Genomic DNA, 27,142 nt, shown 5'->3' with positions numbered 1-27,142 from the left:
GCAGAGGTGGGTGGCACTTGCAAACGTCTTGTTCCAGGAATGATGCTGAAAAGAATTTACACATATTTATTAAAACAATCTAACCTAATTTTAAAAAATCAAGAACTGATGAAACAATCCTACGAACCTTTACATTTTACAAGGGCTCGCGGCAACCTCTGTAGCAACTCATATCATCAATGGGAGACTTTCTGGGACACTAGGTTGCAGCAGACTTGTCAGGTAAATCCATTGTTCTCCGACGTGCGTTCTTGCTCAGAGCTATAATATCGATGGATGTTTAGCTGGTAAGTTTGGTGCCACCTAGCGTTCCAAAGTCTCCCATGAGTAAGCAGTAAGACCTACAAAATGCCCCTTTTTTAAGTGGGTTAAAGTACTTAAAATTGTAAATTCAACCTGATCATACTTGTTTGTACAATTTGAATATCCAAACGACTCTACCTCTGAAGTGTGCATCACAACAAACATTAATTTTACCTTTCCCGGAAAGGTAAAATTAATTTTCCGTCACAGCAACTATGAAAAAAAATGTGCTTAAAATCTGTTAAAAGAAGAGAATTGCTTGTTATTGTTTTCCTTCGTTTATGTAGGGGTATTTCCCCCAAATTAGACTGTATTTGTGTCCACTACGTAGTTTCCAGACTTATTTTAAGCTGGGTACAAAGTGCACCCGACCATTTCCTCATTAAGTTTTGGCTTGGCAGCATAATTAAGCAAATTGGCAGCCAAGCCATGGCGTGTTCTACTTACCAATTCTGGTTTAAATGCTTTCTTGTCATTAGCAGTGAGCTTTAGCGACATCATGATAAACCAGTTCTAGAATGATTACAAGATTGTCTTGATTTTTTTTCCATCACAAACAACCGTTTTGATGCGCTGTTTTGTTTTCATGTCATTATATTTGTACATTTTTATTTAAAACAATTGTGGAAGATTTGTCTGGATTTTAGTGCTCATCAAGTTTTGGCAATTAATTTCAATTATGTCTTTAGAAAAACCAAAAGGACAAAAGGCAAAGTAAAAGAACATACCTCAGGAAGTGGAAGGCAAAAGAGCCAAGGTCTACCCTGAATTTTGCAGCAAAGAGGGAAGAAATTTCCTCCTTCACTTGCCGCTCAGTCCAGGAATGACCAATGGAAATCTGCCCGACAAGTCCTGCTGAGGCAAGATGGCCCTTGACTTGTCCGCGTGGGATGGCAATGGTTAGGACCAGGCTGGTAGGGCAAACAAACAACTTCTCGATTAGCCGTCTTGCCCGGCTTATCCACCCTCGTCCTCAAAGCCACCCCACGCCTTGGTCTTGCACTTCCTGGTCGAGTCGAAAGAGGTCGAATTGAGGGAGACCGAAATCTCCGTTCCTGAATGAAAAAAATATGTACAGGTGAAATGAAATTTCTAACTGGGAATGGTAACGAGGCATTTGACACTGTGTGTGGAGTCAGGAATCTATAAACACACAAAACAAATGTGAAACTCCCCTATTTATTGTCATTCCATTTTGCCAATTCAGAGCATTCATCGCTATCCAGATTTGTTCATAAACAATGCACCAGGCTATCCTATATAAAAGGTCTATGTAGCTGAGCCTCCAATATTGTCTGAACCTGTCCAAAATAAGTTATTTTCAGATGCAGATGGGCTTGCTGTAGGGCACTTTCCCTCTATGTTACACGCACCCTGTGTAAAAAACCTCCCAAGGCATTGTTGTAAAACCATGCTATCAAAATAAATAGTTATACAAAAACTATCAAGAGTAAAACAATGTTGGAAGGAAAGGGTTGGAAGGGTATAGCTACACCAATTAAGTTAACACCAATCATCAAAAACAGCGACATCGACAGCAACAGTGACAGCAACAACAACAACAAACAAACAAAGAACAAAACCAAATATTTACACACAAAAACAAACATGAGAAAATAAGGGATTTGGTAAAAAAAAAATTAAGAACAACAAAGCCAAACTATAAGGTTGCTGGCCCGATGGTCAGAATATGGTTGAACTATGGAGGTAGCTAAAATTGCTATCCTGTCTGTCACAACTAATTTTAGTCCACTCGCCACAATATCCTGTAAGGAGTCTGTTGCAGTATCGACAGATGCAGACAGAAAACAGATATCCTTAATCGCTATTACTGTGTGTCAGTTTATATCCAAGCAAGTTTTGGTGACATATAAATTATACAGACCGGCAACGTCAGAACAGTCCTTACTCTATGGTCAGGAGAATGTTATGTAAAGATCAGTGCCAAGATTGCTTAGGTTCCATTGCTTATTTTAATTATAGAATAATACTTTACTTACTCACTAAATCATTTATAACATGGACATGACATACTAGTTGCGATAACGTAACCCTCCTCTGCCGACGGCGGACCCTGGCTACGCCGTCGACAGGAGGGTTATCGCAACTAATGACAACCCCCAGTCCACAAGCCGCCGTCAGACCGCCAGTGGCAAGTGGTGGCTGATGAGCGGCCGGTCGGCATCGGCAAGCCGACCTAATACCGACAGCGGTCCGCTAGTGGTAGCCAAGCGGCTTACGCTTGGCGGTACGCCGACCAAAAACCAACGACGGTCCGCGACTGGTATCCAAGTGGCAGACAGCCGCGGCGTGCCGCTTCGAAACCTCTAGCGGACCGACATCCGCAACCACGCGGCATACCACCAGAGGCATGCCGCCCAAGAACCGACAGCGGACCGACATCGGTAACCACTGGTATACCACCAGAGGCATGCCACTCAGGAACCGACAGCGGACCGACATCGGCTACCACTGACATACCACCACAGGCATGCCGCCCAAGAACTGACAGCGGACCGACCTCGGCAACCACTAGTATACCACCAGAGGTATGCCGCCCAAGAACCGACAACGGACCGACATCGGCAACCACTGGTATACCAGCAGAGGCATACCGCCAAAAACCGACAGCGGACCGATCTTGTGAATTGAAAATGAGTCGCAACTACGTATTGTAATTGTAAGAAAGGCTGGTGTCAAAGTCAGGACTATTATTTGAGCTGGACTAGTCAAGTAGACAATTTCACTAGTTGCCCAGCTAGGCCTGGGCAGCTGGGCAACTAGTGAATTTTACCATGACTAGTCGCACTTCAAATTGTTGCACCTATCTAAAGACGATGTGACCTATGTTTACATTTAAACCGCCCTCTGTTGAAACAACACTGTATACGTCATGCTTCGCGGGGCAGAATGACACGTAGTCATGGTAAGATCGCATTCACTTTCTAGCTGGCAGCAAAACATAAAGGTTTTGCCCAGCGGTATGCGCGCGAATCATGTTATGGTTTTTGTGTGACGTCAGAGGTCACATCGTCTATACCTAGGACATTATCACTAGTCGCAATGCCAATGTAGTAAAATTCAAGTGGACACAAATTAATGATTGTGTCACTGATGTCTGATTTTGTTTTGTAGTTAAATTATGTTGTCATGAATACTAATGAGCGACACGATTGATTTACCAAACTGGTAGTCCCCATCATTTTTGTATTTAGTAGTCGTGGCAGCATGATTAACCGAGTAGTTGATAATTATAAACAGTATTTGCGATTAGACTATTGATTTCATATTGGCGACTACGACAAGTCGCACTAGTCGCCCAGGCCTAGTCAGTGCACCTGCTGGTGGCGGCATTATCCGTGTATCAGGCTATCGTAGTCAGACAGTCGTAGGGGTCTAAATGCAACCCAGAACCATATAGCTACGGCAAATTCTACATTAATTATTTCTTTCACATTTGTTCCCCAATTTTTTTTTCTTTTGCAGTTCTTTGTGCTAATTCTCTCTCTGATGAAGGCAAACTCAACAGAAGGCTAGTGCATGGAGTAGGAGCATGGTCACCGTGGCATTTCTCAAAAGACCAGGATTTTGGTTGGGGCTACTTGCACAATATAAATATTCCAAAAAGAGACTTCCATGTATACTGTTGCGTTGCATTTTTAAAAGACTAACTGATCTATTCAATCGCCATTATAACAAATGTTTGCTTACTTTAGTTTAAAGGATTCGGGTACTTTTTCAAAATGTCCACAGATTTATCTTTAATTTACAGGGTTTTTAGATGATGATAGTGGAAAGCTTCCCTTTGAATATTACTAACTAAGGTTGTGTAGTTTTTGAGAAATGAGTAAAACAAGTCACAAAATCATTTTGGTCTCACGAGACCAAAATGATTTTAGCATGTAAAATCTCCTTAACCAGTTATGATATAAAATTTCAAGGGAAGCTTTCTACTATCATAATCTTCAAACTGTGTAAGTTTAATGTAAATCTGTGGACATTTTCTTTTTTGTTAGGAAAAAGTACATAAAAAATATACCCTTTCAGCTACTTTTTTAAAAATTTCCACATATTTTACATTAAACTTACACGGTTTGAAGATAATAAAGCTGTTCTTCAAATATTACTTACTGAGGTGCTATAAAAATAGTGTTCATCTCAGTGAGACAAAAAAATTATTTTAGCATGTAAAAGCTCATTAACCAGTGATATTATTATCCAATAACAAACCACAATTGGTTAATACATTTTTACATGCTAAAACTGAGACGAAAATAATTTTTTTTGTGACATCCTTTTACTCATTTCTCAAAAACTACTTAACACCTCAGTAAGTAAAATTAAAAAAAGGAAGCTTTCTACTATCCTTATCTTCAATCTTCAAACTGTGTACCGTAAGTTCAATGTTAATCTGTGGACATTGTGTTTTGTGGAAGAAAACAGTACATTAGACCCTTGGCGTTAACAAAACTGAAATTTTACACTACACTTTCACTTGTTATTGTGAAATGATTTAAAACAACAGTTTTTACATTAACTGTGTACAAATATGCTTAATTATCATGATACAACTGAAGTGAACTTTTTCCCATTGGATCCTCAATTATCCTCCATGGCCGTTGGATTCGGTTGGTGTTCCCATGATACATTACTGGAGGGGTAAGCCCACCTACCTTGGTATAATTGTACAGAGTACAGCTGTCCAATGAACATGATAAGAAAGGTCAGGGTCACGGGGCCTAATTTCATAGAGCTGCTTTAGAAGACAGTTATTGCTTAACAAGATTCTGCTTAGTAGATATGAGCAGTATACCAGTCACAAATTGTCCATGTGATTTGGTAGTTTGGCTGGTAATCTTATTGTGGTAACAAAATAATGTCAATGTTAGCTACTTTTCTGTACTTAGGCAGCTCTGTGAAATCGAGCCCAGGTCAGTATAATCCATTTAACATTAACAGCTAGCTACTCAACACGAACTCATTTGAAGGAAAACAAAAGAAAATCTGGTTGATGTACAGAGTACAACTTGTAGCAAAATCCAAACATGGAGAAAAGGTCTGAATCAACCTATTCTAATACATAATTATGTTCCTTGCTCTATTATTAGAGCAAAGATTGATTCTGACCATTTGTCCATGTTTTGATTTTGTTTTGAACAGTAAGTAGAATAGAAAAGCGATCATCAGTTGCACTGCAGCATAATGAAATCCAAGGGTCATCATCACGACCATTGAAAAGTTGGAGTCTAGATCTTTGTTTTACCCCTTCTTAATAAACAAATATTTAACACAACACAAGCACTGCAGCATCACCTTTGTATTCTTGCTGGCTAGCTGGAGCTGTGGTCACTGTTACATGTACATGTTTTGTTAGTAAGTTTATTATGAACTTTATGATTTTCTTTTGAAGTATTAAATTCATCACCCAATGCAGAGACACTTTCCGTGCCTGACCTCTTAACTTTGTTTTTCTGCTGTGAACTATTTGTTTGTAATTTTTTAATGTTCGTATTTTAAGTAAAATATAATTTCATGTACAAGAATTCTCGAGTGGTTGAAAATGGTGAGCTGAAAATAGAGCCTTTTAAAATGAGTTGCTTATGGTACAAATTAAAGCTGATACAGTACTTTTCGTTGAACTGGTTTCGACCAAGACATTTTTACCAATCATTTGTCAACTTTATGATTCGCCGACTCGCCCGTCGGTGGTCCTCCGTCGGCAGTCGACATAGGGCCTATCGTGGGCCATGGGAAGACCATCAGAGGGCTGCCGCTAGCGGGCCGCCCGCACAAAATGTCAGCTGCCTCGCTGGTGGTCCACCGTTGGCAGCCCACAGAGGGCCTATACAGGGCAGACCATCAGAGGGCTGCCGCTGGCGGACCGCCGGCTCAAACGTTGGCTGGTGGTCTACCGTCGGCAGCCGTCAGAGGACCGATGATAGGCCAATGGCGGACCATCAGAGGCCTGCCACTAGCGGCCAGCTGGAACAAATGTCCGCCCGCTCGGTGTCGGTCCACCGTCGGCAGCCGATTGTGTGCCGTTACTGGGCCTACGGCGGACCATCAGAGGCTTGCCACTAGCGGACCGCTGGAACAAACGTTCGCCCGCTCGCTGTCGGTCCACCGTCGGCAGCCGATTGTGTGCCGACACTGGGCCTATGGCGGACCATCAGAGGCTTGCCACTAGCGGACCGCTGGAACAAACGTCCGCTGGCTCGCTGTCGGTCCACCGTCGGCAGCCGATTGTGTGCCGACACTGGGCCTATGGCGGACCATCGGAGGGCAGCCACTGACGGACCGCTAGCATGGTCCGCCGTCGGCCCATCATAGGTCCTCCATCGGCTGCCGCCGGTGGACCGACGTCGAGCGGGCGGACGTTTGTTCCGTCGGTCCGCCGGTGGCAACCACTGACGGCCCACTGGTGGTGCCGCTGGTGGACCGATAACGGACCGATCGTGGCTTGCGGACTGGGCCATGACAACCCCTCGATCATGAATAGGTATATACAAGCATCGATTAAAGTAAAGTCAGTAAGTACATAAGTAAATATTGTAAATATTTAAGACTATACCACACTCAGACAGAAAAGTTTTCATATAGCCTACCGGTTGAAAATCCTGGGCATCATCATCTTCATCATGAAATCGGGGGGGACCGGGGCGCGCGGGCGCCATTCCTCCTGTGCAGGCTGGCCGCTACCGCCGATGCAGGTGCGGCTGTCGATTCTGCTACGGCTGACGGAACCGCTGGCGGAACCGCTGGCGAAACGACAGGGCTTGCCGCTAGTACGGGATGTTGGCCGAGGGCCTTTACCACAGCCGTTGATATTGTTGCAACTAGCCTTTCCACGTTTGTTGTTGTTTCGTCGGCCATTGTCACACATCACATTTAATTGTTACCGGGCCCGAGCGCAAACAAACTCAGACTAGTCTCTAAAGATTGTTAACAAGAGTCGTCTAGAAACCAGACTACACTGGCCTCAAGGGCCATACCGCTCACCACCCACTCTGACATCCGGTCCCGAGCACTGCGGCATGGTGGCCACATGGCATACTGTACACGGTGCATTCATACAGCTACAAAACATGTATTATTGCATCAGCATTACACACACGGTGCATTGATCACAGCATTGACACACGCACGGTGAATTGCATATTGCTGGCTCGCACGTGGCATGGGGGGAAATGGGGGTGAAATGGGAACCGGCGATCAGAGTTGGGAAGGAGGTTTTACAGACGATCGTAATAGAATTTTATGGTTTGTAAACCATGATTTGTGTACGCAACTTTTTTATGGTTTGTAAACCATGATTTGTGAGTGCACGTTTTTATGGTTTATAAACCATGATTTCTGAGTGCACACTTTTTATGGTTTGTAAACCATGATTTGTGAGTGGAGTTTTTTTTATGGTTTGTAAACCATGATTTCTGAGTGCACGTTTTCATGGTTTATAAACCATGATTTCTGAGTGCACATTTTTTATGGTTTGTAAACCATGATTTCTGAGTGCGCATTTTTTATGGTTTGTAAACCATGATTTGTGAGTGGTGTTTTTTTATGGTTTGTAAACCATGATTTATGAGTGCACGTTTTTATGGTTTGTAAACCATGATTTGTGAGTGCACGTTTTCATGGTTTATAAATCATGGTTTGTGAGTGGAGTTTTTTTATGGTTTGTAAACCATGATTTGTGAGTGCACGTTTTTATGGTTTATAAACCATGATTTGTGAGTGCACGTTTTTATGGTTTATAAACCATGATTTGTGAGTGCACAATTTTTATGGTTTGTAAACCATGATTTGTGAGTGCACGTGTTTATGGTTTATAAACCATGATTTTTGAGTGCACGTTTTTATGGTTTATAAACCATGATTTCTGTAGTGCACATTTTTTATGGTTTGTAAACCATGATTTGTGAGTGCACATTTTTATGGTTTGTAAACCATGATTTGTAAGTGCACTTTTTTTTATGGTTTACAAACAACGTTTTTGAGATGTGCAAATTTTCATGGTTTATAAACCATGTTTTTTAAGAAGTCTCAATTTTCATGGTTTATAAACCATGTTTTTTAAGAAGTCTCGATTTTCATGGTTTATAAACCATTGTCACAAACCATGATTTTATGGTTCATTTGTTATGGTTTATAAACCATGATTTGTAAACCACGATTTTTATCTTAAATTTTCATGGTTTATAAACCATGTTTTTAGATGTCCCAATTTTCTTGGTTTGTAAACCATGATTTCTAAACCATGAATTTGATGCTTCATTTTTTATGGTTTATAAACCATGTTTTTAAGATGCGTAAATTTTCTTGGTTTATGAACCACGATTTGTAAATGTTTTTGTATGTTCATGGTTTGTAAACCATAAACTTAGACACAACAAATACTTTACTGGTATGTAAACCATAACAGGATGTGGCAACAGTTTTTATGGTTTACATCTAATTGCTGTAAACCATGGTAAAAACATGCCTTAAAAGTGTCAAACAATTAATGGACAAACGGCGCCCCATACATCAGTGTCGTTTACTTCCCAAATTCCAAAAACCAGCCAAGAAAAGGAAAAATTAGCTGAGGAATAGTATTGTGACATGTCAGTTTTTAAATAACTGGTGTCACTATGTGAACAATGTTAATTTAGGTTGTGATGGTTCTGAAAATAAAGGTGATTCAAACATGTAGTTTTGATCTATAGAATATTTTTCTTTGATCGACAATAAGACAAAGAGATGATCAGAGCATTCCAATTGAATTGATAGTGAGTTTATAAACGTGATAAATGCACTTCCCATGTTGTCAGTTGTCACTTAGCCTACTTGATTTCACCTACGTGTACATATAGATGAACAGTTTGTAAATAATGCAGAATTGGACAATGCAAATTTTTGCAACACTACATGTTCACATAGTTATTTTGAATTTATTCTACAAGGGCCTTGTTGTAACTAGGACAATTCTTACAAGAAACTTGGAAGCAATTAACAGCTACTGAATCTGAAGTTTTGAAAGAGTACTTGATATTTACACAAAACACACAATTTGTGAGAACATTGAAATGTCAATGTTTTTTCTTCTTGGAGATAAATTGCTTTGTGTGTCAATGCCCTAAAAGTCTTCACAAAAAGTGAGGCAATTTTGTTATGCTCATGAACGTTTGTAAGTTTAATAAATACTTGTAAACTTACATTTCACTTTACATTTTTTAGATTATATGTTTTTATATGTTTTTATTTAACAAATGTCTACTTAATTTATTCAAATAAATAAATATATTAAAGGTATGGTACAGCTTTGGTGATTATCAAAATAATTTAACTTTACATTTTTGGAGATACTATGTTGTTTTATTTGTTTACTTAATTTATTCATATAAGTAAATATATTAAAGGTATGATGAAGCTTTGGTGATGATCAAAATAATTTGGATAACATTCAATCAGAAAGCTTACTTAACTTTCGGTAAAATTTGCACAAAATGTCTGATAAACTATGGTCTTGGTAAAGTTAGATCATGGGTTGATACAATGAAGGGGTATTACTATTAGCCTAAGGGCCATGTCACATGAGGCAATTTTACAGGCAACCTCAAGTTTTCCAGGTAATCTCAAAAAAGAACATGTTCACATTACAATTTCCAACAATTTTTTTTGAGAAATCCTTTGCACACAGTGCAGTTGGTTATCTGTAAACTGTATAAATTGCCTTTTGTGATATGACCCTGTTAAAGAGAAATTTACAAGAGAATGAAAAGATAAACTTTTTGTTGCCTTCTAATATTTAAAAATATTTCAATGTATATTGTTTATTTGATGATTAAACCCAGGATCCAAAGAGAAGAGGAAATTATGCTGTTAGTGTCTTAATTTTGTTGACTCCAAACCAATATTGACTGCAGTGGAATGATGATGATGTTAGGCATTGACAACAAATTAAATAGGCCTATACATCCAAACATAAACTTATTTTATTATGTGGCTTAGTAAAAGGCAGCCAGGAGAAAATATTCACTCTCAACCAATAAACTGCTTGAATTTTGGCCGAAAAATCCACATGACGGCAGGCTTGACCTGTACATTTAGCCTAAAATATTTACTGGACCAGAAATGTTTGAACAAGACCAGCATCAGAATGAGAAAAAAACTTCTGAGGTCCTGGCAACATGCATTTTAATTTGAGTAATGGAGTGCTAAGACATGAACAAGAAGATTTATCTCATCTGCCCTTTTGCATTTTAAGTATACTTCATTACTTAATATAATTGAAAGGTATTTTTCAGACTTAAAGTCAACATTTGAACACAATTTGTTTCTGTTCAAGATATTACACAGTGAGGTACATGTATTTGTTATTAAATTGAAAAACACAAGACTCCAGGACTTGTCAGGTCATGAGTTTACTGGCCCAACACTAAAACCACTGGCACAGTGGCTGCAGTCCAGTGTCAAATTCACGCCCTGCTGTTGCTTACTGGAATATAGTTTAGTCAAGTGGTATAACAGACTCGCATAAATTAGTCAAGGCACAACAAACTTTTGCAATTTTTTTCCACCATTGCAGTACCGTCACTGCTACAAAATAGGTAAACAACTGGCAATGTACCTTGCAATATAGTGTATTTGTTTCTAAGAAGCCCAATAACTCGTTCCACGTGTAATCGCAAGTGTGCTATTTTCCGGGTTCGTTCAACTTCAATAGAATTTAATTGTGCCTTCCCTCTTGTAAAATCAGGTATTTTTACTTGCACACTTCAAACCGACACTGTCCTGAATATCAAATCCTCGATCAGCTAAAACCAAGTCTGCAAGAAGCAATTTGTCTAAAATGTTGCACCTTTCAGTGATATATTATCACTTGCTCTTCCCTTGACAAAAATGATATAACACCTTGTGGCGTGATGCCTATAAGAAATGTGATGGTGTTATGATGCTTGTAAGAAGACCATGTGGAAGCACGAGCTTTAAGATTAGATGGCCTTTCAATGAACACTTCAAAACAATCAATTATTATTGCAACCTTGACCCCAAAGTATTTCCGAAATTCTATTGGCATTGTCTTTCTAAGATCCTCTCTTTCAGGCCAAAAAATAAAGTTTTTCATCTTGATGTACATCATCTCTATGGTATTCAAAAATATTCTAGAAACAGTTGATTTAGAAACAGAGAACCTGTAGGCAAGATCTTGCACAGACAAATTAAGCCTTAATTTCATTAATACTAAAATAACCTTCTGGAACTTTGTTAATGCAGACCTTCCATTTTCATTTATTTGAGGCTCCAAAAATTGGAAAACTGCCATTAAAACAGTAAATGAGGCCAGTCCGGTGTAATGTTTGACCTTGTGGTCATTAGTGAAAGATTCGGGAGTAAATTGACTGTCTAGGTTTTGCTGTCTCAAGAGTTGATTATCAGTGGTTAGTTGACTTATTTCATCTGTCATTAGCTTTCTCATATTGGCTTCATCGGGCATCTCAGGTGATAACTCACTTTGCTTTGTAGTAGACATGGAGGGTCGTAGGCTGCCTGAGAAAAGAAAACTGCAGACACGATGGCTAGCTGCAGGTTCTGCTTTATCTTCTTTGGATGATTTCTGTTCTGCATCGATCTTCTGCTTACGGCGTCTTACGGCACGTTGGTGTCTTGTTGGACTCGCAAGTGAAGTTTCATAGCCGAGTTTAATACAAGGTGCCCAATCAGGACTTGTTGAATCATGGAGATAAGATGGCTTGCCTGTTGGAGAAAAAAAAAACCATGTGTTTTTAATCCAATGATTTGGGGTTGAACAAAGAGCAAATGAATGGAGTGGGATTTGAAACAATGACCTACGGATTAACATGCCAGCACTTTACCAACTAATCTAGCCCTATGCTGGCGGATTTTATTTATCCGGCGAGTGAAAAGGGTACAGGGGCAGTAGTCGCCCATTTACAACAAACTCTTACGGGTCAGGTTGGGTATTGGACTTAGGCAACTTCCCACCACAAACTCACCGGATTTCACCTACACAGAAATCCTTCCCCCAAAAACAAATTAAACATTTGTTTTGTCAATAATAGCAATAATTTGGGTTAGATTAATCATAATTAATAATTTTAAAAAGATAACCACCCAAAATGGGGCCAGCCCCCAACTCCAAGTATGTTCAACAAGGTTTTAAAAATGATTTTTCATTTAGAGCTATTTAACCTCAGAATGAGATGAACTTCCAATGGAAATTTAGCTTCCTAAAACCGGCAGCATTACAGAACCGCTAAATGTGGTGCTCCTGTTCTTTTCAAATAGATTTTTGAAGCAAGGTCATGGTGTGGTGGCCATTTAATTTAATAAACAAAGCCTTAATTTACCCATGTCAAAGTTACCTTGCATTACGTGTTCTTATGTATTGCAGCCATAATTAATACGTTACCACCATAGAGCAATATACAGTGCATACATGGTGCACACACACTTGGTCGTTGTGAACTAAGGCAATAGCTGAATTCCCACTGATGAATAATTCAGCGCCAAGTGCGTGGCAGCCAATGGGAGCGTGTATGCAAATCTATTGGCCTTTACCATCCTTGAAAAAAAATTTCGCCGGCGGGCCGTTTCTGTGGTTGCTGTGACGTCATGTGGGAACTATGTATTGGGCAAATTTCAAAATTTATAAATCACGAATGTAAGGCCCACTCCACCATCAATAAATGTACATCAAAACAACCTAACACAGCACACAACAACGACAGTCAACATGGCAACTTAAATCCATCTTCTGCTGTCAAGTTGCGGAAAGAGATAGCCAGTAAGCATCAAGTGGGTAGCCCTTTACCACAAGAGATTGAAGAGGCTACTGACAAATTGGTGTGGCTGAAACTTCACAATGCAAAGACTGGAACAGCACAAATTAAAACAGCTGGTCGGGTAAGTTAAACAAACCAATACAATTTACATTAGCTTTATATTGACAACTTTGGAATTTCTTCTCACTTTAGCAAATTTCAAATTGTAAAGTGCATAATACTATGTACAAAATGTATAACTAATTTAAAATATTTACAGAATAAATTGTTTACATATTTATTGAATATTTGTGTAGTAAATTTACACTTCTAAAAACATCACAATTGAACTTTTTTCATGCAAAGTTTTTGAAACTCACAAAGGTTACATGTCTGATACTAAGTTACTGTTTTAAGTGGGTTTTCACAGCCAGCTCATATCTAGAAAGTCACCATTCCATCAAAGTCAAGTGACAGTGTATGCAAATCATACGAACGCCAACGTACAGCTGTGATTTCTACGTTCAGAGAAACAGTTAGCAAGGGTCAACTCAAACACAACAAGCTGATGAGGTACAAGCACTGACAGATGAAGAGACATCCACAATTCTTCAGTATGCAAAGTGTGCTTCAGTGACCACAGAAATGGCCCTCAGCATGATGAGGGACTGCCATCTTGCTTGGGAGCAGTTGCGGAAACTTAGTAGGTGTGCTCATTTATAGGTACTTGTGTAATAAGATTAAAATTTGTTTTTAAAAATTGATTCATTTCAAATTATATATACAACAGATTATTAAATAAAACGACCACACATATGAAATAATAAAGTTCTTCGAGCATCGAAGAAAAACTCATTTATCCACGGCAAATAGTGATCCGGTCCGCTAGGCCTCATTGTCTCCTTGTTTTGGAGACGCTCGGTCTGGACTAATCATGATGCGTGTTTTAAAGGTTCTATCAATTTGAAGGACCAATCACAACCGGCGTGTATAGGTCAATAACGCTTCGGTAAGCATTGTTGCAGTTCACTCTCTGTCTCGGCAACGGAAAGAGAGGGTCAAAATAATTTTTCTCGATTTTCTCTTACAGAATTTTTCGAATTGTACGATCGCGGTTCAAAAACTACATAAATATTCGACAGTAAGCCTAAGTTACTTTAATAGCAAGGTAAATTATGGGCAGAAAACGGGCTCAGAAGCGAAATGAGGGACCGCAGTCGACAAACTCACGAACACTCACTGATGGGCAAGGCCATGGACGACAAACAAGGGCACAAACCCGTGCAACTCAACGTTTGGCTGCTAATCAAGTTACGGTGCGCAACCTACGCACGCACGAACACCAGGTGACGGCAGATATCCACCCAGAACCACGGGCACAACCAGGGCGAGACCATCCGTGGGTTGAACCGGTAACGGGTCAGCGACGGCAACCAGGGCCGTCACCAGGGACACAGCCCGTTCAACAAGACCAGCGACGTGCCGCGCCCAGAGTGGTAGCAAACAGGATTGAAGGTAATTTTAGTGTGGATGAAACTAATAATACTATTCCTATAACTATTTTGATGACAGTGTTGTAATCGTAGTAGTAATAATGCAGGGACAAACGATCAACCTCAAGTAGAGAGAATTCCCTTAGGGATATCAGGAACCAATGGCCATTCAATCAATAACAATAGTATCATGAGTGGTAACAATGCAACCCAAAATCACAATAGTATAGGTGGTAACAATGCAACCCAAGTATGGGCGTTCAATAGTAACAATTACTTGCCGATTGTCACTGAACCAGTAGTGATCAAGACCACAGACACTTTTTGGATCCCTGTTCACAAGCTACTCCAGCAACAACAGTTAGGTTTTACACCCCTAGTATCAGCATTTAGCCTACTTGGAACAAGTATACATCAAAGCGGAAAGCCATGATTATCAAAGGAGAATACGTACATGTAGTAGATCGTAGTTTTTGTGACATTGTTAGAAAAAAGGGACCCCCTACTGGCAAAATAAAGAAACCCAAAGCATAGCTTTATCAGTAAACCAGGAGGGTCAAATTGTGTAGAAAAGTAATAAACCAAAGCAATTCGTAACATCCATCAATGCATGGACATTATTATTACTATTACTATTTATTCAGCCATTTCAACAATACATGACAATACACAAAAAAATAAAAAATAAAAAAAAATTCCAGATGGGCTAGGAGAAACAAAAGCAAAATAATTACTGTGGTCTATAGACCTGCCTCCCCACATCTTGGTGTAATACAAGTAATAAAACGAGTAATAAAATAGGTGAAACATAAAAATAGTGTAAAGTATGTGAGATTAGAACCAGTTTTTAGGAGTGTAAAATTGGAGAAGTTTGCACAGTGTGCAACAAACTAATAACAAACAAAAACAGAAAATTTCCTAAAAACATAAATAATGTAAAAGAATATCCCAGTAGAATGCAAAATAAAATTTAAGTGACCAAATCTATTAAGAAAAAAGGAAAAATCCGTCAAAACTATGTAAATAAAGAACTTTATTAGTAAAAGCCCCTTTTAGTCTAGACATCCATATACTTGAAGGCACACCCTAGCCGAACACAAGAGTAACTCGAATACATGCATCTGATAAGAACTGAATAATAAAGGTGATACTTTGTCCCGGTACCAGATGGAGCGTTTCCGACAAATTGCACCAGACGCAGCAGGAATAGGCACCCTCGTACCACAATTCCTGTAGACCATCTGAACAAGGAAGCCCATCGCTTATTTAAGTCTGCGTTAGCACCAGCAACATGGAAATCATATGCAAGCAGTCTAGAACCCTTCATAACATTTAGGCATTTACTAATTTGGGATCAGTGTGGCCAGCTTCAGTGCAAGACTTAATATTATATATTTCAAACATGTCATTATCAGGATACTCATCAGCGACAATAACTGCTCACATGTCTGCTATAGCATTCACGCACAAAGCCCAGGGATGGAAAAACCCATCAGATAGTTTTATAATTAAGTAGATTATGGAGGGATGCAGGCGAGGTAACCCAAAATAAGGATATTAGGCATCCTATCACGTTGAATATACTTAGGCAATTGACAAGAGTGCTGGTATCCCTTTGTAAATCACACTATGAACACATGTTACGGAGAGCAGCATTTACATTGGCAACAGGATGTGTCAATCAAAACCGAACACACAACATTCATGCAGTTACGGATCAGATATTCAAAAACCGATCAGATAGGCGTAACCTCCTATTTAAGAATAGAAAGTGCACGTGATCTAGATGTCTGCCCGGTGAAAGCCATGTCAGATTTCCTACAAATCAGGCCAAATTATCAGGGACCGCTATTTCACTTTAATTGGAAACCATTGACAACATATCAATGTAATCACATACTGAAACAAGGAATTATTTTGATAGGTTTACCTCCAGAAAGGTATAGCTCACATAGCTTCAGAATTGGAGCAGCCACAATGGCTTCTCAGAATGGCTTCTCAGAAGAAGAAAGTAAGGAAATGGGACGATGGAAGTCCTCCGCGTTTCAAATTTACGTGAGACCAAACCGAATGTTGTAATTCAGAAATAATTAATAATCACGACATCAAATCCGATAGGACAATGGAAAGGCCTTTATCAATTAATTTAACTTAATTTGTTCTTCCGCAGGTACACCATGTAGAATGCTGAAAGTATATATAACACTTTCATCAAATAAAAAGGACCTATTGGATTTACTAGCTAATTGTGTGCAAAACAAACAAACCAACATGTGCTAAATACAGCATCAAAAAGTATGTTCTCGTTGCTGCCGTGTTTCTTTCTCTTATTATTTTCAGAATCAATGACAACGTGGATAATGGGCGATTTGATCATAGCCAGTGCGGGAAAGAATGGAGACCAACTACCTGGGGGAGGTCGCACTATCGGGTCCAGTCTGTCAGGGGCAAGGCGTGCTGAAGTGAACAGTCGGTTACAGAGGCTGAGGCACAGAAACCAGGCTCGACGACACTTGTTATCCACATAGAGACCAATAACATCCTCAAGCGTCCCACATGGGATATAGATTAATGGGTAAAAGAAAATATTAAGGGTATCCGCCAGCTTTTGCTCACACTAGTCAGATATTGTGATCAGAGTAGCATACGCATATGAAATTAAGAAATGTTTGTACCTGCGTTACGCAGTAAAGCAGGTAAACAAAGTTTATAGACGTTCGACACGTTTTTTGTTTTAACAAGATGATATTTATTTTTAGTAAACCACGCAAAAGGCGTTAACAAATGTGGACATCAGCATGTATGTGTTCCAGGCGGCTTATTAAGCCGTGGCCGAGGGTTTTTCCAGAGTTTTGCATTTTTCAAGTTTTTATCTCTGGTTTTTTAATCCCTGACCGTAGTTTGTCATCTGTATCGGGAAAAGCGATACAGCAAAAGGCAAAATACTCTGCTTGAGTTTCTGGCAGTTTTAGAGCGTTTAAGTGAAGTACATGTACATGCATTGTGTTTATGGCTGTGATAAGGATGAACAGGGGCAGGGCTAGCAGCCACGAGAAATATAAATAAGATAGCTCACAAGCTCTGTAGAGAAGAAATAACATCAAACGTTCATGTTATCAACCACTCAAGTGTCCTTAATAGAACAAATCTAAGAGTAGAAGATAAGCCCATATACAAATGGGACGGCACTCGTCCTTTTAATATTTTATATGTTGCTGTAGAAAGGGATTGCAAATTTCATTTATTGGTATAATACATGACAAATAAACCATTCAATTCAATTCAAGTCAATCAGAATTTGGCTACCACGTAATCCGACAAACGCTATCACAAGCATTAATATTCTTCAAATTCAGAAGAGAATACTGTAATAAGGATATAAGGATAGTTACAATAATAATCATAATAATAATAAGATAAATAAAGAAATATGAATTAAACCCCAGTTATTTGTAATAAAAAGGGGAGGGGGATTTATTAAGTTGCTCGCATTGCATGACAAGCAACTTGTTTGGTGGTTTGTAAAAACTGACTTAAATTATGATAACATATAAATAATTAGCTTGAATTCATAGTTTCTTTCAGGTAGACTCCTATGAGAAATGCTTCGGCAGACGCTCGGAGCAGGTGATGTATTATGTATACATGTGTACTTATAACAAGAGACAAGAATTAAGGTGTCGGCCATTAAATCTCATGTGCATGCTTGTTTTTATTGCCAGGTCCCTTTGGTTTCACCGGTAATAGACACCGTGTGGTGGAGTCAGTGCTTTGGAGTAGACACTTCCAAAACCGTTTATTGGATGCAATGTGTATTGTAAGTCCGCGGCGAACTTATTTTAATTGAATAATTCTTAGACTCCTGGTAGACATCAGGAAGTTCCTCAAGTATTATCACTGGAGGTAAGAATTGTGTGTAGGTGGCATTTTGTCCACTTTTGTTTTAACCTTTTGAGTTGGCTGCCTCCTTTCATTGTTGAAATGTTTTCTGTTAAACGAAAGAGTAAAATTGAGAGAAATAAATTTTGACCCTGTCCGTGCTAGACAGCGAACAACAAATACTTTGTGTCATGAGTCTTTCATTATTTGTCCGGGATAATAAAGTTTTATTTCGAGCATCGAAGAAAAACTCATTTATCCACGGCAAATAGTGATCCGGTCCGCTAGGCCTCATTGTCTCCTTGTTTTGGAGACGCACGGTCTGGACTAATCATGATGCGTGTTTTAAAGGTTCTATCAATTTGAAGGACCAATCACAACCGGCGTGTATAGGTCGATAACGCTTCCGGTAAGCATTGTTGCAGTTCACTCTCTGTCTCGGCAACGGATAGAGAGGGTCAAAATAATTTTTCTCCCCACCCACCTCTCCCATAATAAAGACACATTTATATCAGCAATTGATAATATCACCCTCGACGATGATACATAAATATCTGGATTAAGGTTGTTCTCTGCAAAATAGTTACAATGCTAACAGTGATTAAATGATATGTGGGAAAAGGTGGTTTGTAAAAACTGACTTAAATTATGATAAAATATTAATAATTAGCTTGATTTCATAGTTTCTTTCAGGTAGACTCCTATGAGAAATGCTTCGGCAGACGCTCGGAGCAGGTGATGTATTATGTATACATGTGTACTTATAACAAGAGACAAGAATTAAGGTGTCGGCCATTAAATCTCATGTGCATGCTTGTTTTTATTGCAGGTCCCTTTGGCTTCACCGGTAATAGACACCGTGTGATGGAGTCAGTGCTTTGGAGTAGACACTTCCAAAACCGTTTATTGGGATGCAATGTGTATTGTAAGTCCGCGGCGAACTTATTTGAATTGAATAATTCTTAGACTCCTGGTAGACATCAGGAAGTTCCTCAAGTATTATCACTGGAGTAAAGATTGTGTGTAGTGGCATTTGTCCACTTTTGTTTTAACCTTTTGAGTTGGCTGCCTCCTTTCATTGTTGAAATGTTTTCTGTTGAACGAAAGAGTAAAATTGAGAGAAATAAATTTTGACCCTGTCCGTGCTAGACAGCGAACAACAAACACTTGTGTCATGAGTCTTTCATTATTTGTCCGGGATAAATAGATTATAAATAAATATATTTAAATACATGGACTTTATCAGTGTCATCGATTTGTGACAATAAATACACTTAATAAATATACTTTAATTACACTAACTTTGCAAAAGAAAATTGTCTTAAATCCTTTCTTATAGATACATTGGAGCTTCAAGCAATGTAAAGCTGTGTTCAGAGAGGCAGCTAAGAAAAAAACGAGACAGCCTTCTCAAGGACAACATTCGTGGGGAGCTTGTTAATGTTTAATCAACAGCTCTGCAGCAGAAGGGATGAATGGTCTAGAAACCAAAGATGTTCCTTTTGTTTATGTGAACAACTTAAGCAGCATGATCTTAGACTATCTTGATCGCCTTGACAGGGTACTTTTGAAATTTTTATTCCCCTTCATCAATCCTTAGACTTAGTAAAAAACAGTTTGTTTTCACAACAAATATTTCAATTTACTTTGCTTTTTCTTCACCCAGCCAAAGACTGCTCACATGGTATGATGGTCTAATTCCTGACAATGAAATTTGGCTGAAAGTCGGAGGCGGTAAGGGTGGTAATTCATTTAAAATGTGTTTCCAAGTCGTCAACGTATACAAGCCAAATTCCTTGGAGAACACTGTCGTCTTTGCTTGCTATGAAGGAACCGATTCCCTTGTGAACCTTCAGCGCACAATGCCTGCCATGATGGAACAAATTGCCCTTCTGTCGACGAAAAAATGGCGCTAAATATTGACATTATGTTTACATTTTAGTTTATTGGAGACAATTTTAGATGCCCTTTAAATTGTCAGTATCACAACAATTTTATTTTTTCCATTTCAGTGAAAGATCAATTCGTCCACTGTGCTTTGCGATTATGAGCTGTTGAACAACCCTTGTGGGATCAATGGCTGTAATGGTAAGATTAATTGTGTACAATACAATGAACATGTGTATGTGTATACCACTATTTTAATGTTGTTTAATATTTTCTGGAAATGTGTACAATTTTTTAATTTCAGCCAGGTACTGCTGCATTTACTGCACTTTTAAGCAAGGAGCAAATGCAGACACCTTTCACAGAGAGATCTTGCTCTCAGCTAAGGACTCTGGATTCCATTTGAGCACAATTTGAACTGTTCACAGAGGATGGTAGCAAGAGATCTCGCTCTAAAGATGTCTCTTTCAGTGTTGTTCGAGAACCAATGATGCCAACAGAACCTGATCATGTAAGTTTAACACAATACCTTTACATTTAATGTACATAGTGTACATGTAAACAAATCACATGGTCAGTACACCCCAGGTGAAAATTCCAGTTGAAACCAGTTAAACAGTCAACTGGTTTCAACTGGTTTCAACTGGATTTAACTGGTGTCCAACTGGTACCTGTTGGATTCAACTGGTAGCTCAACTGGTTGCAAAATAACCTGTTGAAACCAGTTGAAGGAAGTAGTTGCCAACTGGTAATTATTGTTGTGTCAACAGAACCAGTTCAAACCAGTTGAAGGAACCAGTTACCAACTGGTAATTCTTATTGAACAGGGACCAGTTGAGACCAGTTGAAGGAAACAGTTACCAGTTGGAAATTTTTAACTGGTACCAGTTGAAACTAGTTAAAGGAACCTGTTACCAACTGGTTTTTCTCAAGAACAGGGACCAGTTGAAACCAGTTGAAGGAACCAGTTGCCAACTGGTTATTCTCATGAACAGGGACCAGTTGAAACCAGTTGAAGGAACCAGTTGCCAACTGGTTATTCTCATGAACAGGGACCAGTTGAAACCAGTTGAAGGAAACAGTTACCAGTTGGGAATTTTTAACAGGTACCAGTTGAAACTAGTTACAGGAACCTGTTACCGACTGGTTTTTCTAAAGAACAGGGACCAGTTGAAACCAGTTGAAGGAACCAGTTGCCAACTGGTTATTCTCATGAACAGGGACCAGTTGAAACCAGCTGAAGGAAACAGTTACCAGTTGGAAATTCTTAACAGGGACCAGTTGAAACTAGTTAAAGGAACCAGTGTTTTTCTCAAGAACCGGGACTAGTTGAAACCAGTTGAAGGGACCAGTTAACAACTGGTTATTCTCATGGACAGGGACCAGTTGAAACCATTTGGAGGAAACAGTTAATTACCAGTCAGTTGGAACCTTCTTCCCGTGTTTCTGCACCCGAGTCATTGATGTTTATAAAATAATAAAAAATCCACTACTAAAATCCTATCCCCAAATTAAAAGTAAAACATTATACTGAAAAAAATTATAAACGCACAATGTAATACATTGGTGCCACATGACAAGAGTGTCACTTGCAGTTGATGAACCAATATTTTGTACATTATGTACCAATTTGTTTTGTTTCTCGAGTTGTATGGCAAAATTAGTGTACGTCCTTGCAAATGAGCAGTTATCTGTATGAGTTAGTTAACCAAAAGACTTATTTCATGACATGAACAATAAGGCAATTACAATTTTCAAAGAATCACATTGTACAGTTATATTTTTGTTCAGTATAAAAATTCAAACTCACAAAACTCTTTAAAGCACTGCCACAAACGTACTAAAACTTGAATGTCCTACAATTACATTTATTTCTTCTCATGCATGGAATGTAGTGATCACAAAGGACAATGTGGAAACAAATCCTGAAAATGATTGGAATACATGGCTTAAAAAATCACGGAAAGCTTGTTTATACTTGTATTATTGTAACAGAAATATTACCAGATTACTTTTAAATATTAAAATGGTTTTTTTTTTTATAGTTCATAGTTCATAGCTCATAGTTCAATTTATTTCCACGCAATCATTTAAAATTACAAAATACAACATTTCAGGAGAAAAGCAAATGAATGGTCTTAAGATTTAATCCCCTCCAACTCTGTTGCACAAATCGATCTCCAAAGTATGTTCCACTAATTTCTTTGAGCAATATATTGACATCCTCCATCTTAAAACACAGATGGAATATATTTACCTGTAGGTTAAGTGTACGTATTTTTATGAAAGAAAGAACACATACATGTACTGTTTACATCAGTCATGTAATAACTCACATACCCTCTAGTCTACTTCTCATCCTGTTATTTGTCTTGTGTTTGGCTGCTAAAAAAAAAATGAAAATTGAAATTAGCATCTCTACACTATCCCCTATATGGTATGGATGGTATACAGACACTTTGCCTTCGACTCTACTGATTAAATACATGTTGTCACATTGTTAAAACTTGGAAAGACTTCTAAAAACACTTACAAACAAGGCATAGGATAAACTGTAGAAGCATATTAAAATCAAGGTGCTAAACAGACATAATTTTATTTATATAAGGGATTGCCAATTGCCGACGTAATATTATAATAATTAGTTAAAATAGGTAATAAACTCTGTATACTCAGTGCTATTGAGCGCAAGTGTTGAAACAATCACATGCTACGTGGGCGGAATTCGAACCCATGAGACCCCACCCTACAGTGCAGATGTCCCACCATGCAGCTTGACTAGACCACCGAGCTTGATGTTGTCGGCTGGCAGTTTAGAATCCTTTTTTGCAGTGTGTACCGCAGTAAAACATTGTTGTGAAGGGAATGGCAATCTCTTAATTAAATATTACACCGTACCCAAAATTATCACAACGAAAAAGATTCTTATTTGCCTTCTGCTAGGTGGTCTAACTGGTGGGAAGTCTGCACTGGAGGGCAGGGAGTGCTTTACAAAACACAGTGGTTTGGTAAAAAACAAACATATGAATGTCTGGCTAGTTCCAAAACAACAGTTACTGGACAAATGCTTAGCAGAAGCAACCTCAAACAAGTTCAGAGTACCTGTCCAATGTTTAATATGATCAAGTGATGTTCCTGTCTTTAAACTCATTTGCATCATGCAACAACAACTTCTTGTACAGTATGAGACACTGCCCACTATGTATGATAATGCGATGCAATTCACCTGGTGTACCATCTTTTGTAACAAAAATACTTGTTGCTTCGAGCAGTTGTTCTAGTGTAGTGAACCGTCTGAAATGTACATCCATTTCTTAAAAGTCCAATGTGGGAATCTACATTCATGTTAACTTCATAACCACGAGAGTTGAGAGCAAACCTTTCCTCTCAGTTAGTGGCAAATACCTTTGAGTACCCAACAGTTTTGTCACCTGTATTACCGCACAACAGTTTCTTAACTTGACCGTTGCATGATTCAAATGGAAAGCATGAATGTGTCCACAGAGGCCCCCATCTGTGCACACTTATAGCCAAATGTGTCAACGAGTGTACATTGAATGTCATTGACGGAGCACCATACAACACCTGGAACCTACCAACAAATGACATCATCAACAAATCTGCCCTATTTCCATCTTCAGAACTGATGCTCTTTTGAAGGAGAATGGACATAGCTTGCACAAAGATACATAGATGCTGGAGATACCGTGTAGGTAAAACACATGACAGGCATGGCAGACTGAAAAACAATAGCCAGTTGTACCACTCACTTGCTTTCCAGTAACTTCGTTCACTAATAGGCCTTGGGGTTCTAGAGATAACACTTGGAGGCTGTATTCTACTTAGTCTCTTATCTATTAAAGCCATCTTTGTTGGGTTGCCAATGTAAAACTCTTCCCCATAAGAGCCAAACCACAATTGTGCTAGTTGTCTAGTTACTCCCAGGAGGCAACAATGCATGAAATCAGGCGGGAAGCCCCAAACAATGGGAAAATGAGGCATAGTGGCCAAAGGTGTTGGTCCTTTAACACCATTCACACTTCGCTTTTCTTCAGCTGCTGTCAGCATGGCAGCCAACATTTCATCTTCTGTCCTGTCACCATACTCTGCAACATCAATGGGGTACTTGACAACACCGTTGCATGCCTTTCCTGGGTGATAACATAGAGAACAACCATAGTACCCATTAAATTGCACCACGTTCTGCATTGAAGCTCTTGCTGGTGCATCAACGCAACAGCACAGGCCAAAAAACTTACTTTCTACTTCAATACCATTCCTCTTCCATCTAACACAATCTGTTGCTAGTTGTTGTGTCTCTTCCACAAATTTTTGCAGGAAAGCATTCATGTTTGGTTTTGTCTTTCAACACCAAATTGCAGCTAGTATGAGACTTTGTCTCCTAACTTTTGGAGGAAGTTCATTTAGCATCAGGTATATAGGCCACAACGAGTATTTAGAAGACTGAAAAATGGGGACACCATCACTATTAAAAGTGTAGCTGAAGTTATTTCTGTTAGATAGAGGTTTACCTTCTTTGCTTAGCTCTTTGTAAATTGCACCATCATATATATCTTCAAAATTAGATTCGTTCACTTTCCGACGATCCCAGCGATACTCAAGATGTTGATTAATATCTGGCCTTTCCAAAAGAATTTTCATTTGGCATGAAAGAGATGAAGTGATAAAAAAATTGTCTCTATTAAGCTTACCAACATTACATTGGGTATTGCAAATCGGACATAGAATGGTATCGTTGGCTTCGTCGTGATGGTAAGTATGTACATGAGATAGGCAGTTTGTACAGTAAAACTGAAAAGAAAGGTTTATAGCTCTATTGTGAAAGATCTTCTCAAATAAATGCTTTGTGGCAGCAAGAACAGGTCTTCCAATAATTGTGTCAACAAGCTGTAGCAAGTGAACCATGCCTACAGTGGACAAGTTGTGCCTCATCGCAAATGTCATTACCATCAACAAAGCCTCTGCTTTGGTTGTGTCAATTCCTGGCTGCAGGTTTTCAGCCAAGGTTCTATCATGTCCAAAGAGACCCAGGACATCATCCTGATCATCATCCGAGTCGTCTGAACTGTCGTGATCATGATGCGACAAGTCTGAACCGTCTTGATCCTCGGACATTCGATCGGATTCCGAGTCGCTCCCATTACCTGCACAGTTTTCTTGTCCAGAGAACTGATAATTAAAACATATGGTTATATGTGCATTTTGTACAATGTTCAAGGTGGAAGTGGTCACAACTCGGTACTGAATTGGGTGTATTTTATTAAATTGTTTGTCTGGTTTGGAATATTTTCCAGAAAAAGTACCAACAAAAGATGTAATGCATATATAATAAACCTTTTCGCAAATACACGGTGTGCACGCGTTTCCCATAGAGCCGCAGTGCATGCTGGTGTAGCTAGCGATTATTTGCGAAAAGGTCTATGATAGTGATGAATGGATGATGATTATAAAAAGGCGTAAAGGATCATTTGCACACATGCTCAAAAGGGGGGGGGGGGGAATGGAGGTGGCAATCTGAAGTCTTGTACAACAAGTGTACAAGACTTTATGTTGACATCCAACTAACCTCTACATGGTATCCAAATTGTAGAACTCGTTCATCACCAGAGATGCTTGGTTCAAGAACAAAAGATTGACTGTCAGTGTCACCTGCCGCGACATCAGTATTTGAACCAGATGGCATACATGCCACATATCTGATGTTCTTCTGATGGTTGTTAAAGTGGGATATCTGAAAGTAATTTTAAATATGAACGGGTAATTCCATGCCAGATCACCTAAATGTAATATTCAGAAAAGTCCTCATGACCCTCTAGTGAAAGGCCAAAAGCGATTTTGGGATGTGTTTCACACAAGCAAAATGGCGACACGGTGTTCACTAGTACACAATCGTTTATTTACATCCACCATTGACATGCACGGAGAACCTACCACGACGGCGGGATACCAGTGAACAACGCGAGGCCATTTTAGATGTGTTAAACTATTACGCAGACTTGTCATCGCTCCATGATGCGGAGTTAAAAATCATCGATTTGGAGTTCAAAAATGATCTTGAGTACAATTAAATGCCTGATGTTGCGTCTCATACACCTATCAATTGTAAGACGCACTACCACTAGTACCAGACCCCCGGGGCCGGATGGTACGTCATGACGGATTTGCGTGTCCAAAGAACACACGAAGTAATAGAGAGGGAAGTTTTTGTCTTTTTTTCTTCAAAATATGTTCAATGATGTATTGAGTGTGATGAACATGATGAATGGATTCATTGGACCCTTGAATGATCTACCTCCATAATATTCAATTGGAGGTAGAATAAGATATAAGATATATATTAAATTGGAAATCAAATCCGTATTTTTAGAATTCGTGTGGTGATTTTTATTTTTATACTACTACTTGTACTAGGCCGCTTTAGTAGGCTATATAGTCATGATATTGATATTCATTGATATTGATAGTCATGATTAAAATGGACCTACCATGCTACCTATGTAATATTATACTGTTATCCAGCCCAGGGATGGAAAAACCCATCAGATAGTTTTATAATTAAGTAGATTATGGAGGGATGCAGGCGAGGTAACCCAAAATAAGGATATTAGGCATCCTATCACGTTGAATATACTTAGGCAATTGACAAGAGTGCTGGTATCCCTTTGTAAATCACACTATGAACACATGTTACGGAGAGCAGCATTTACATTGGCAACAGGATGTGTCAATCAAAACCGAACACACAACATTCATGCAGTTACGGATCAGATATTCAAAAACCGATCAGATAGGCGT

At 39.0% G+C, this 27,142-nt stretch overlaps 2 pseudogenes; both read right to left on the bottom strand.

The window, feature by feature from the left end:
* Window positions 1–10,792: 10,792 nt before the first annotated feature.
* LOC139942629 (uncharacterized) lies at window positions 10,793–12,675 on the bottom strand (annotated as a pseudogene).
* Window positions 12,676–23,713: 11,038 nt separating this feature from the next.
* Window positions 23,714–26,645, bottom strand: LOC139942628 (uncharacterized; annotated as a pseudogene).
* Window positions 26,646–27,142: the final 497 nt, after the last annotated feature.

The sequence above is a fragment of the Asterias amurensis genome, chromosome 10 (assembly GCF_032118995.1).
Source record: "Asterias amurensis chromosome 10, ASM3211899v1".
Lineage (NCBI taxonomy): Eukaryota > Metazoa > Echinodermata > Asteroidea > Forcipulatida > Asteriidae > Asterias > Asterias amurensis.
The sequence above is the reverse complement of the archived record's forward strand: the minus strand, read 5'-3'. Positions and strand labels throughout refer to the sequence as shown.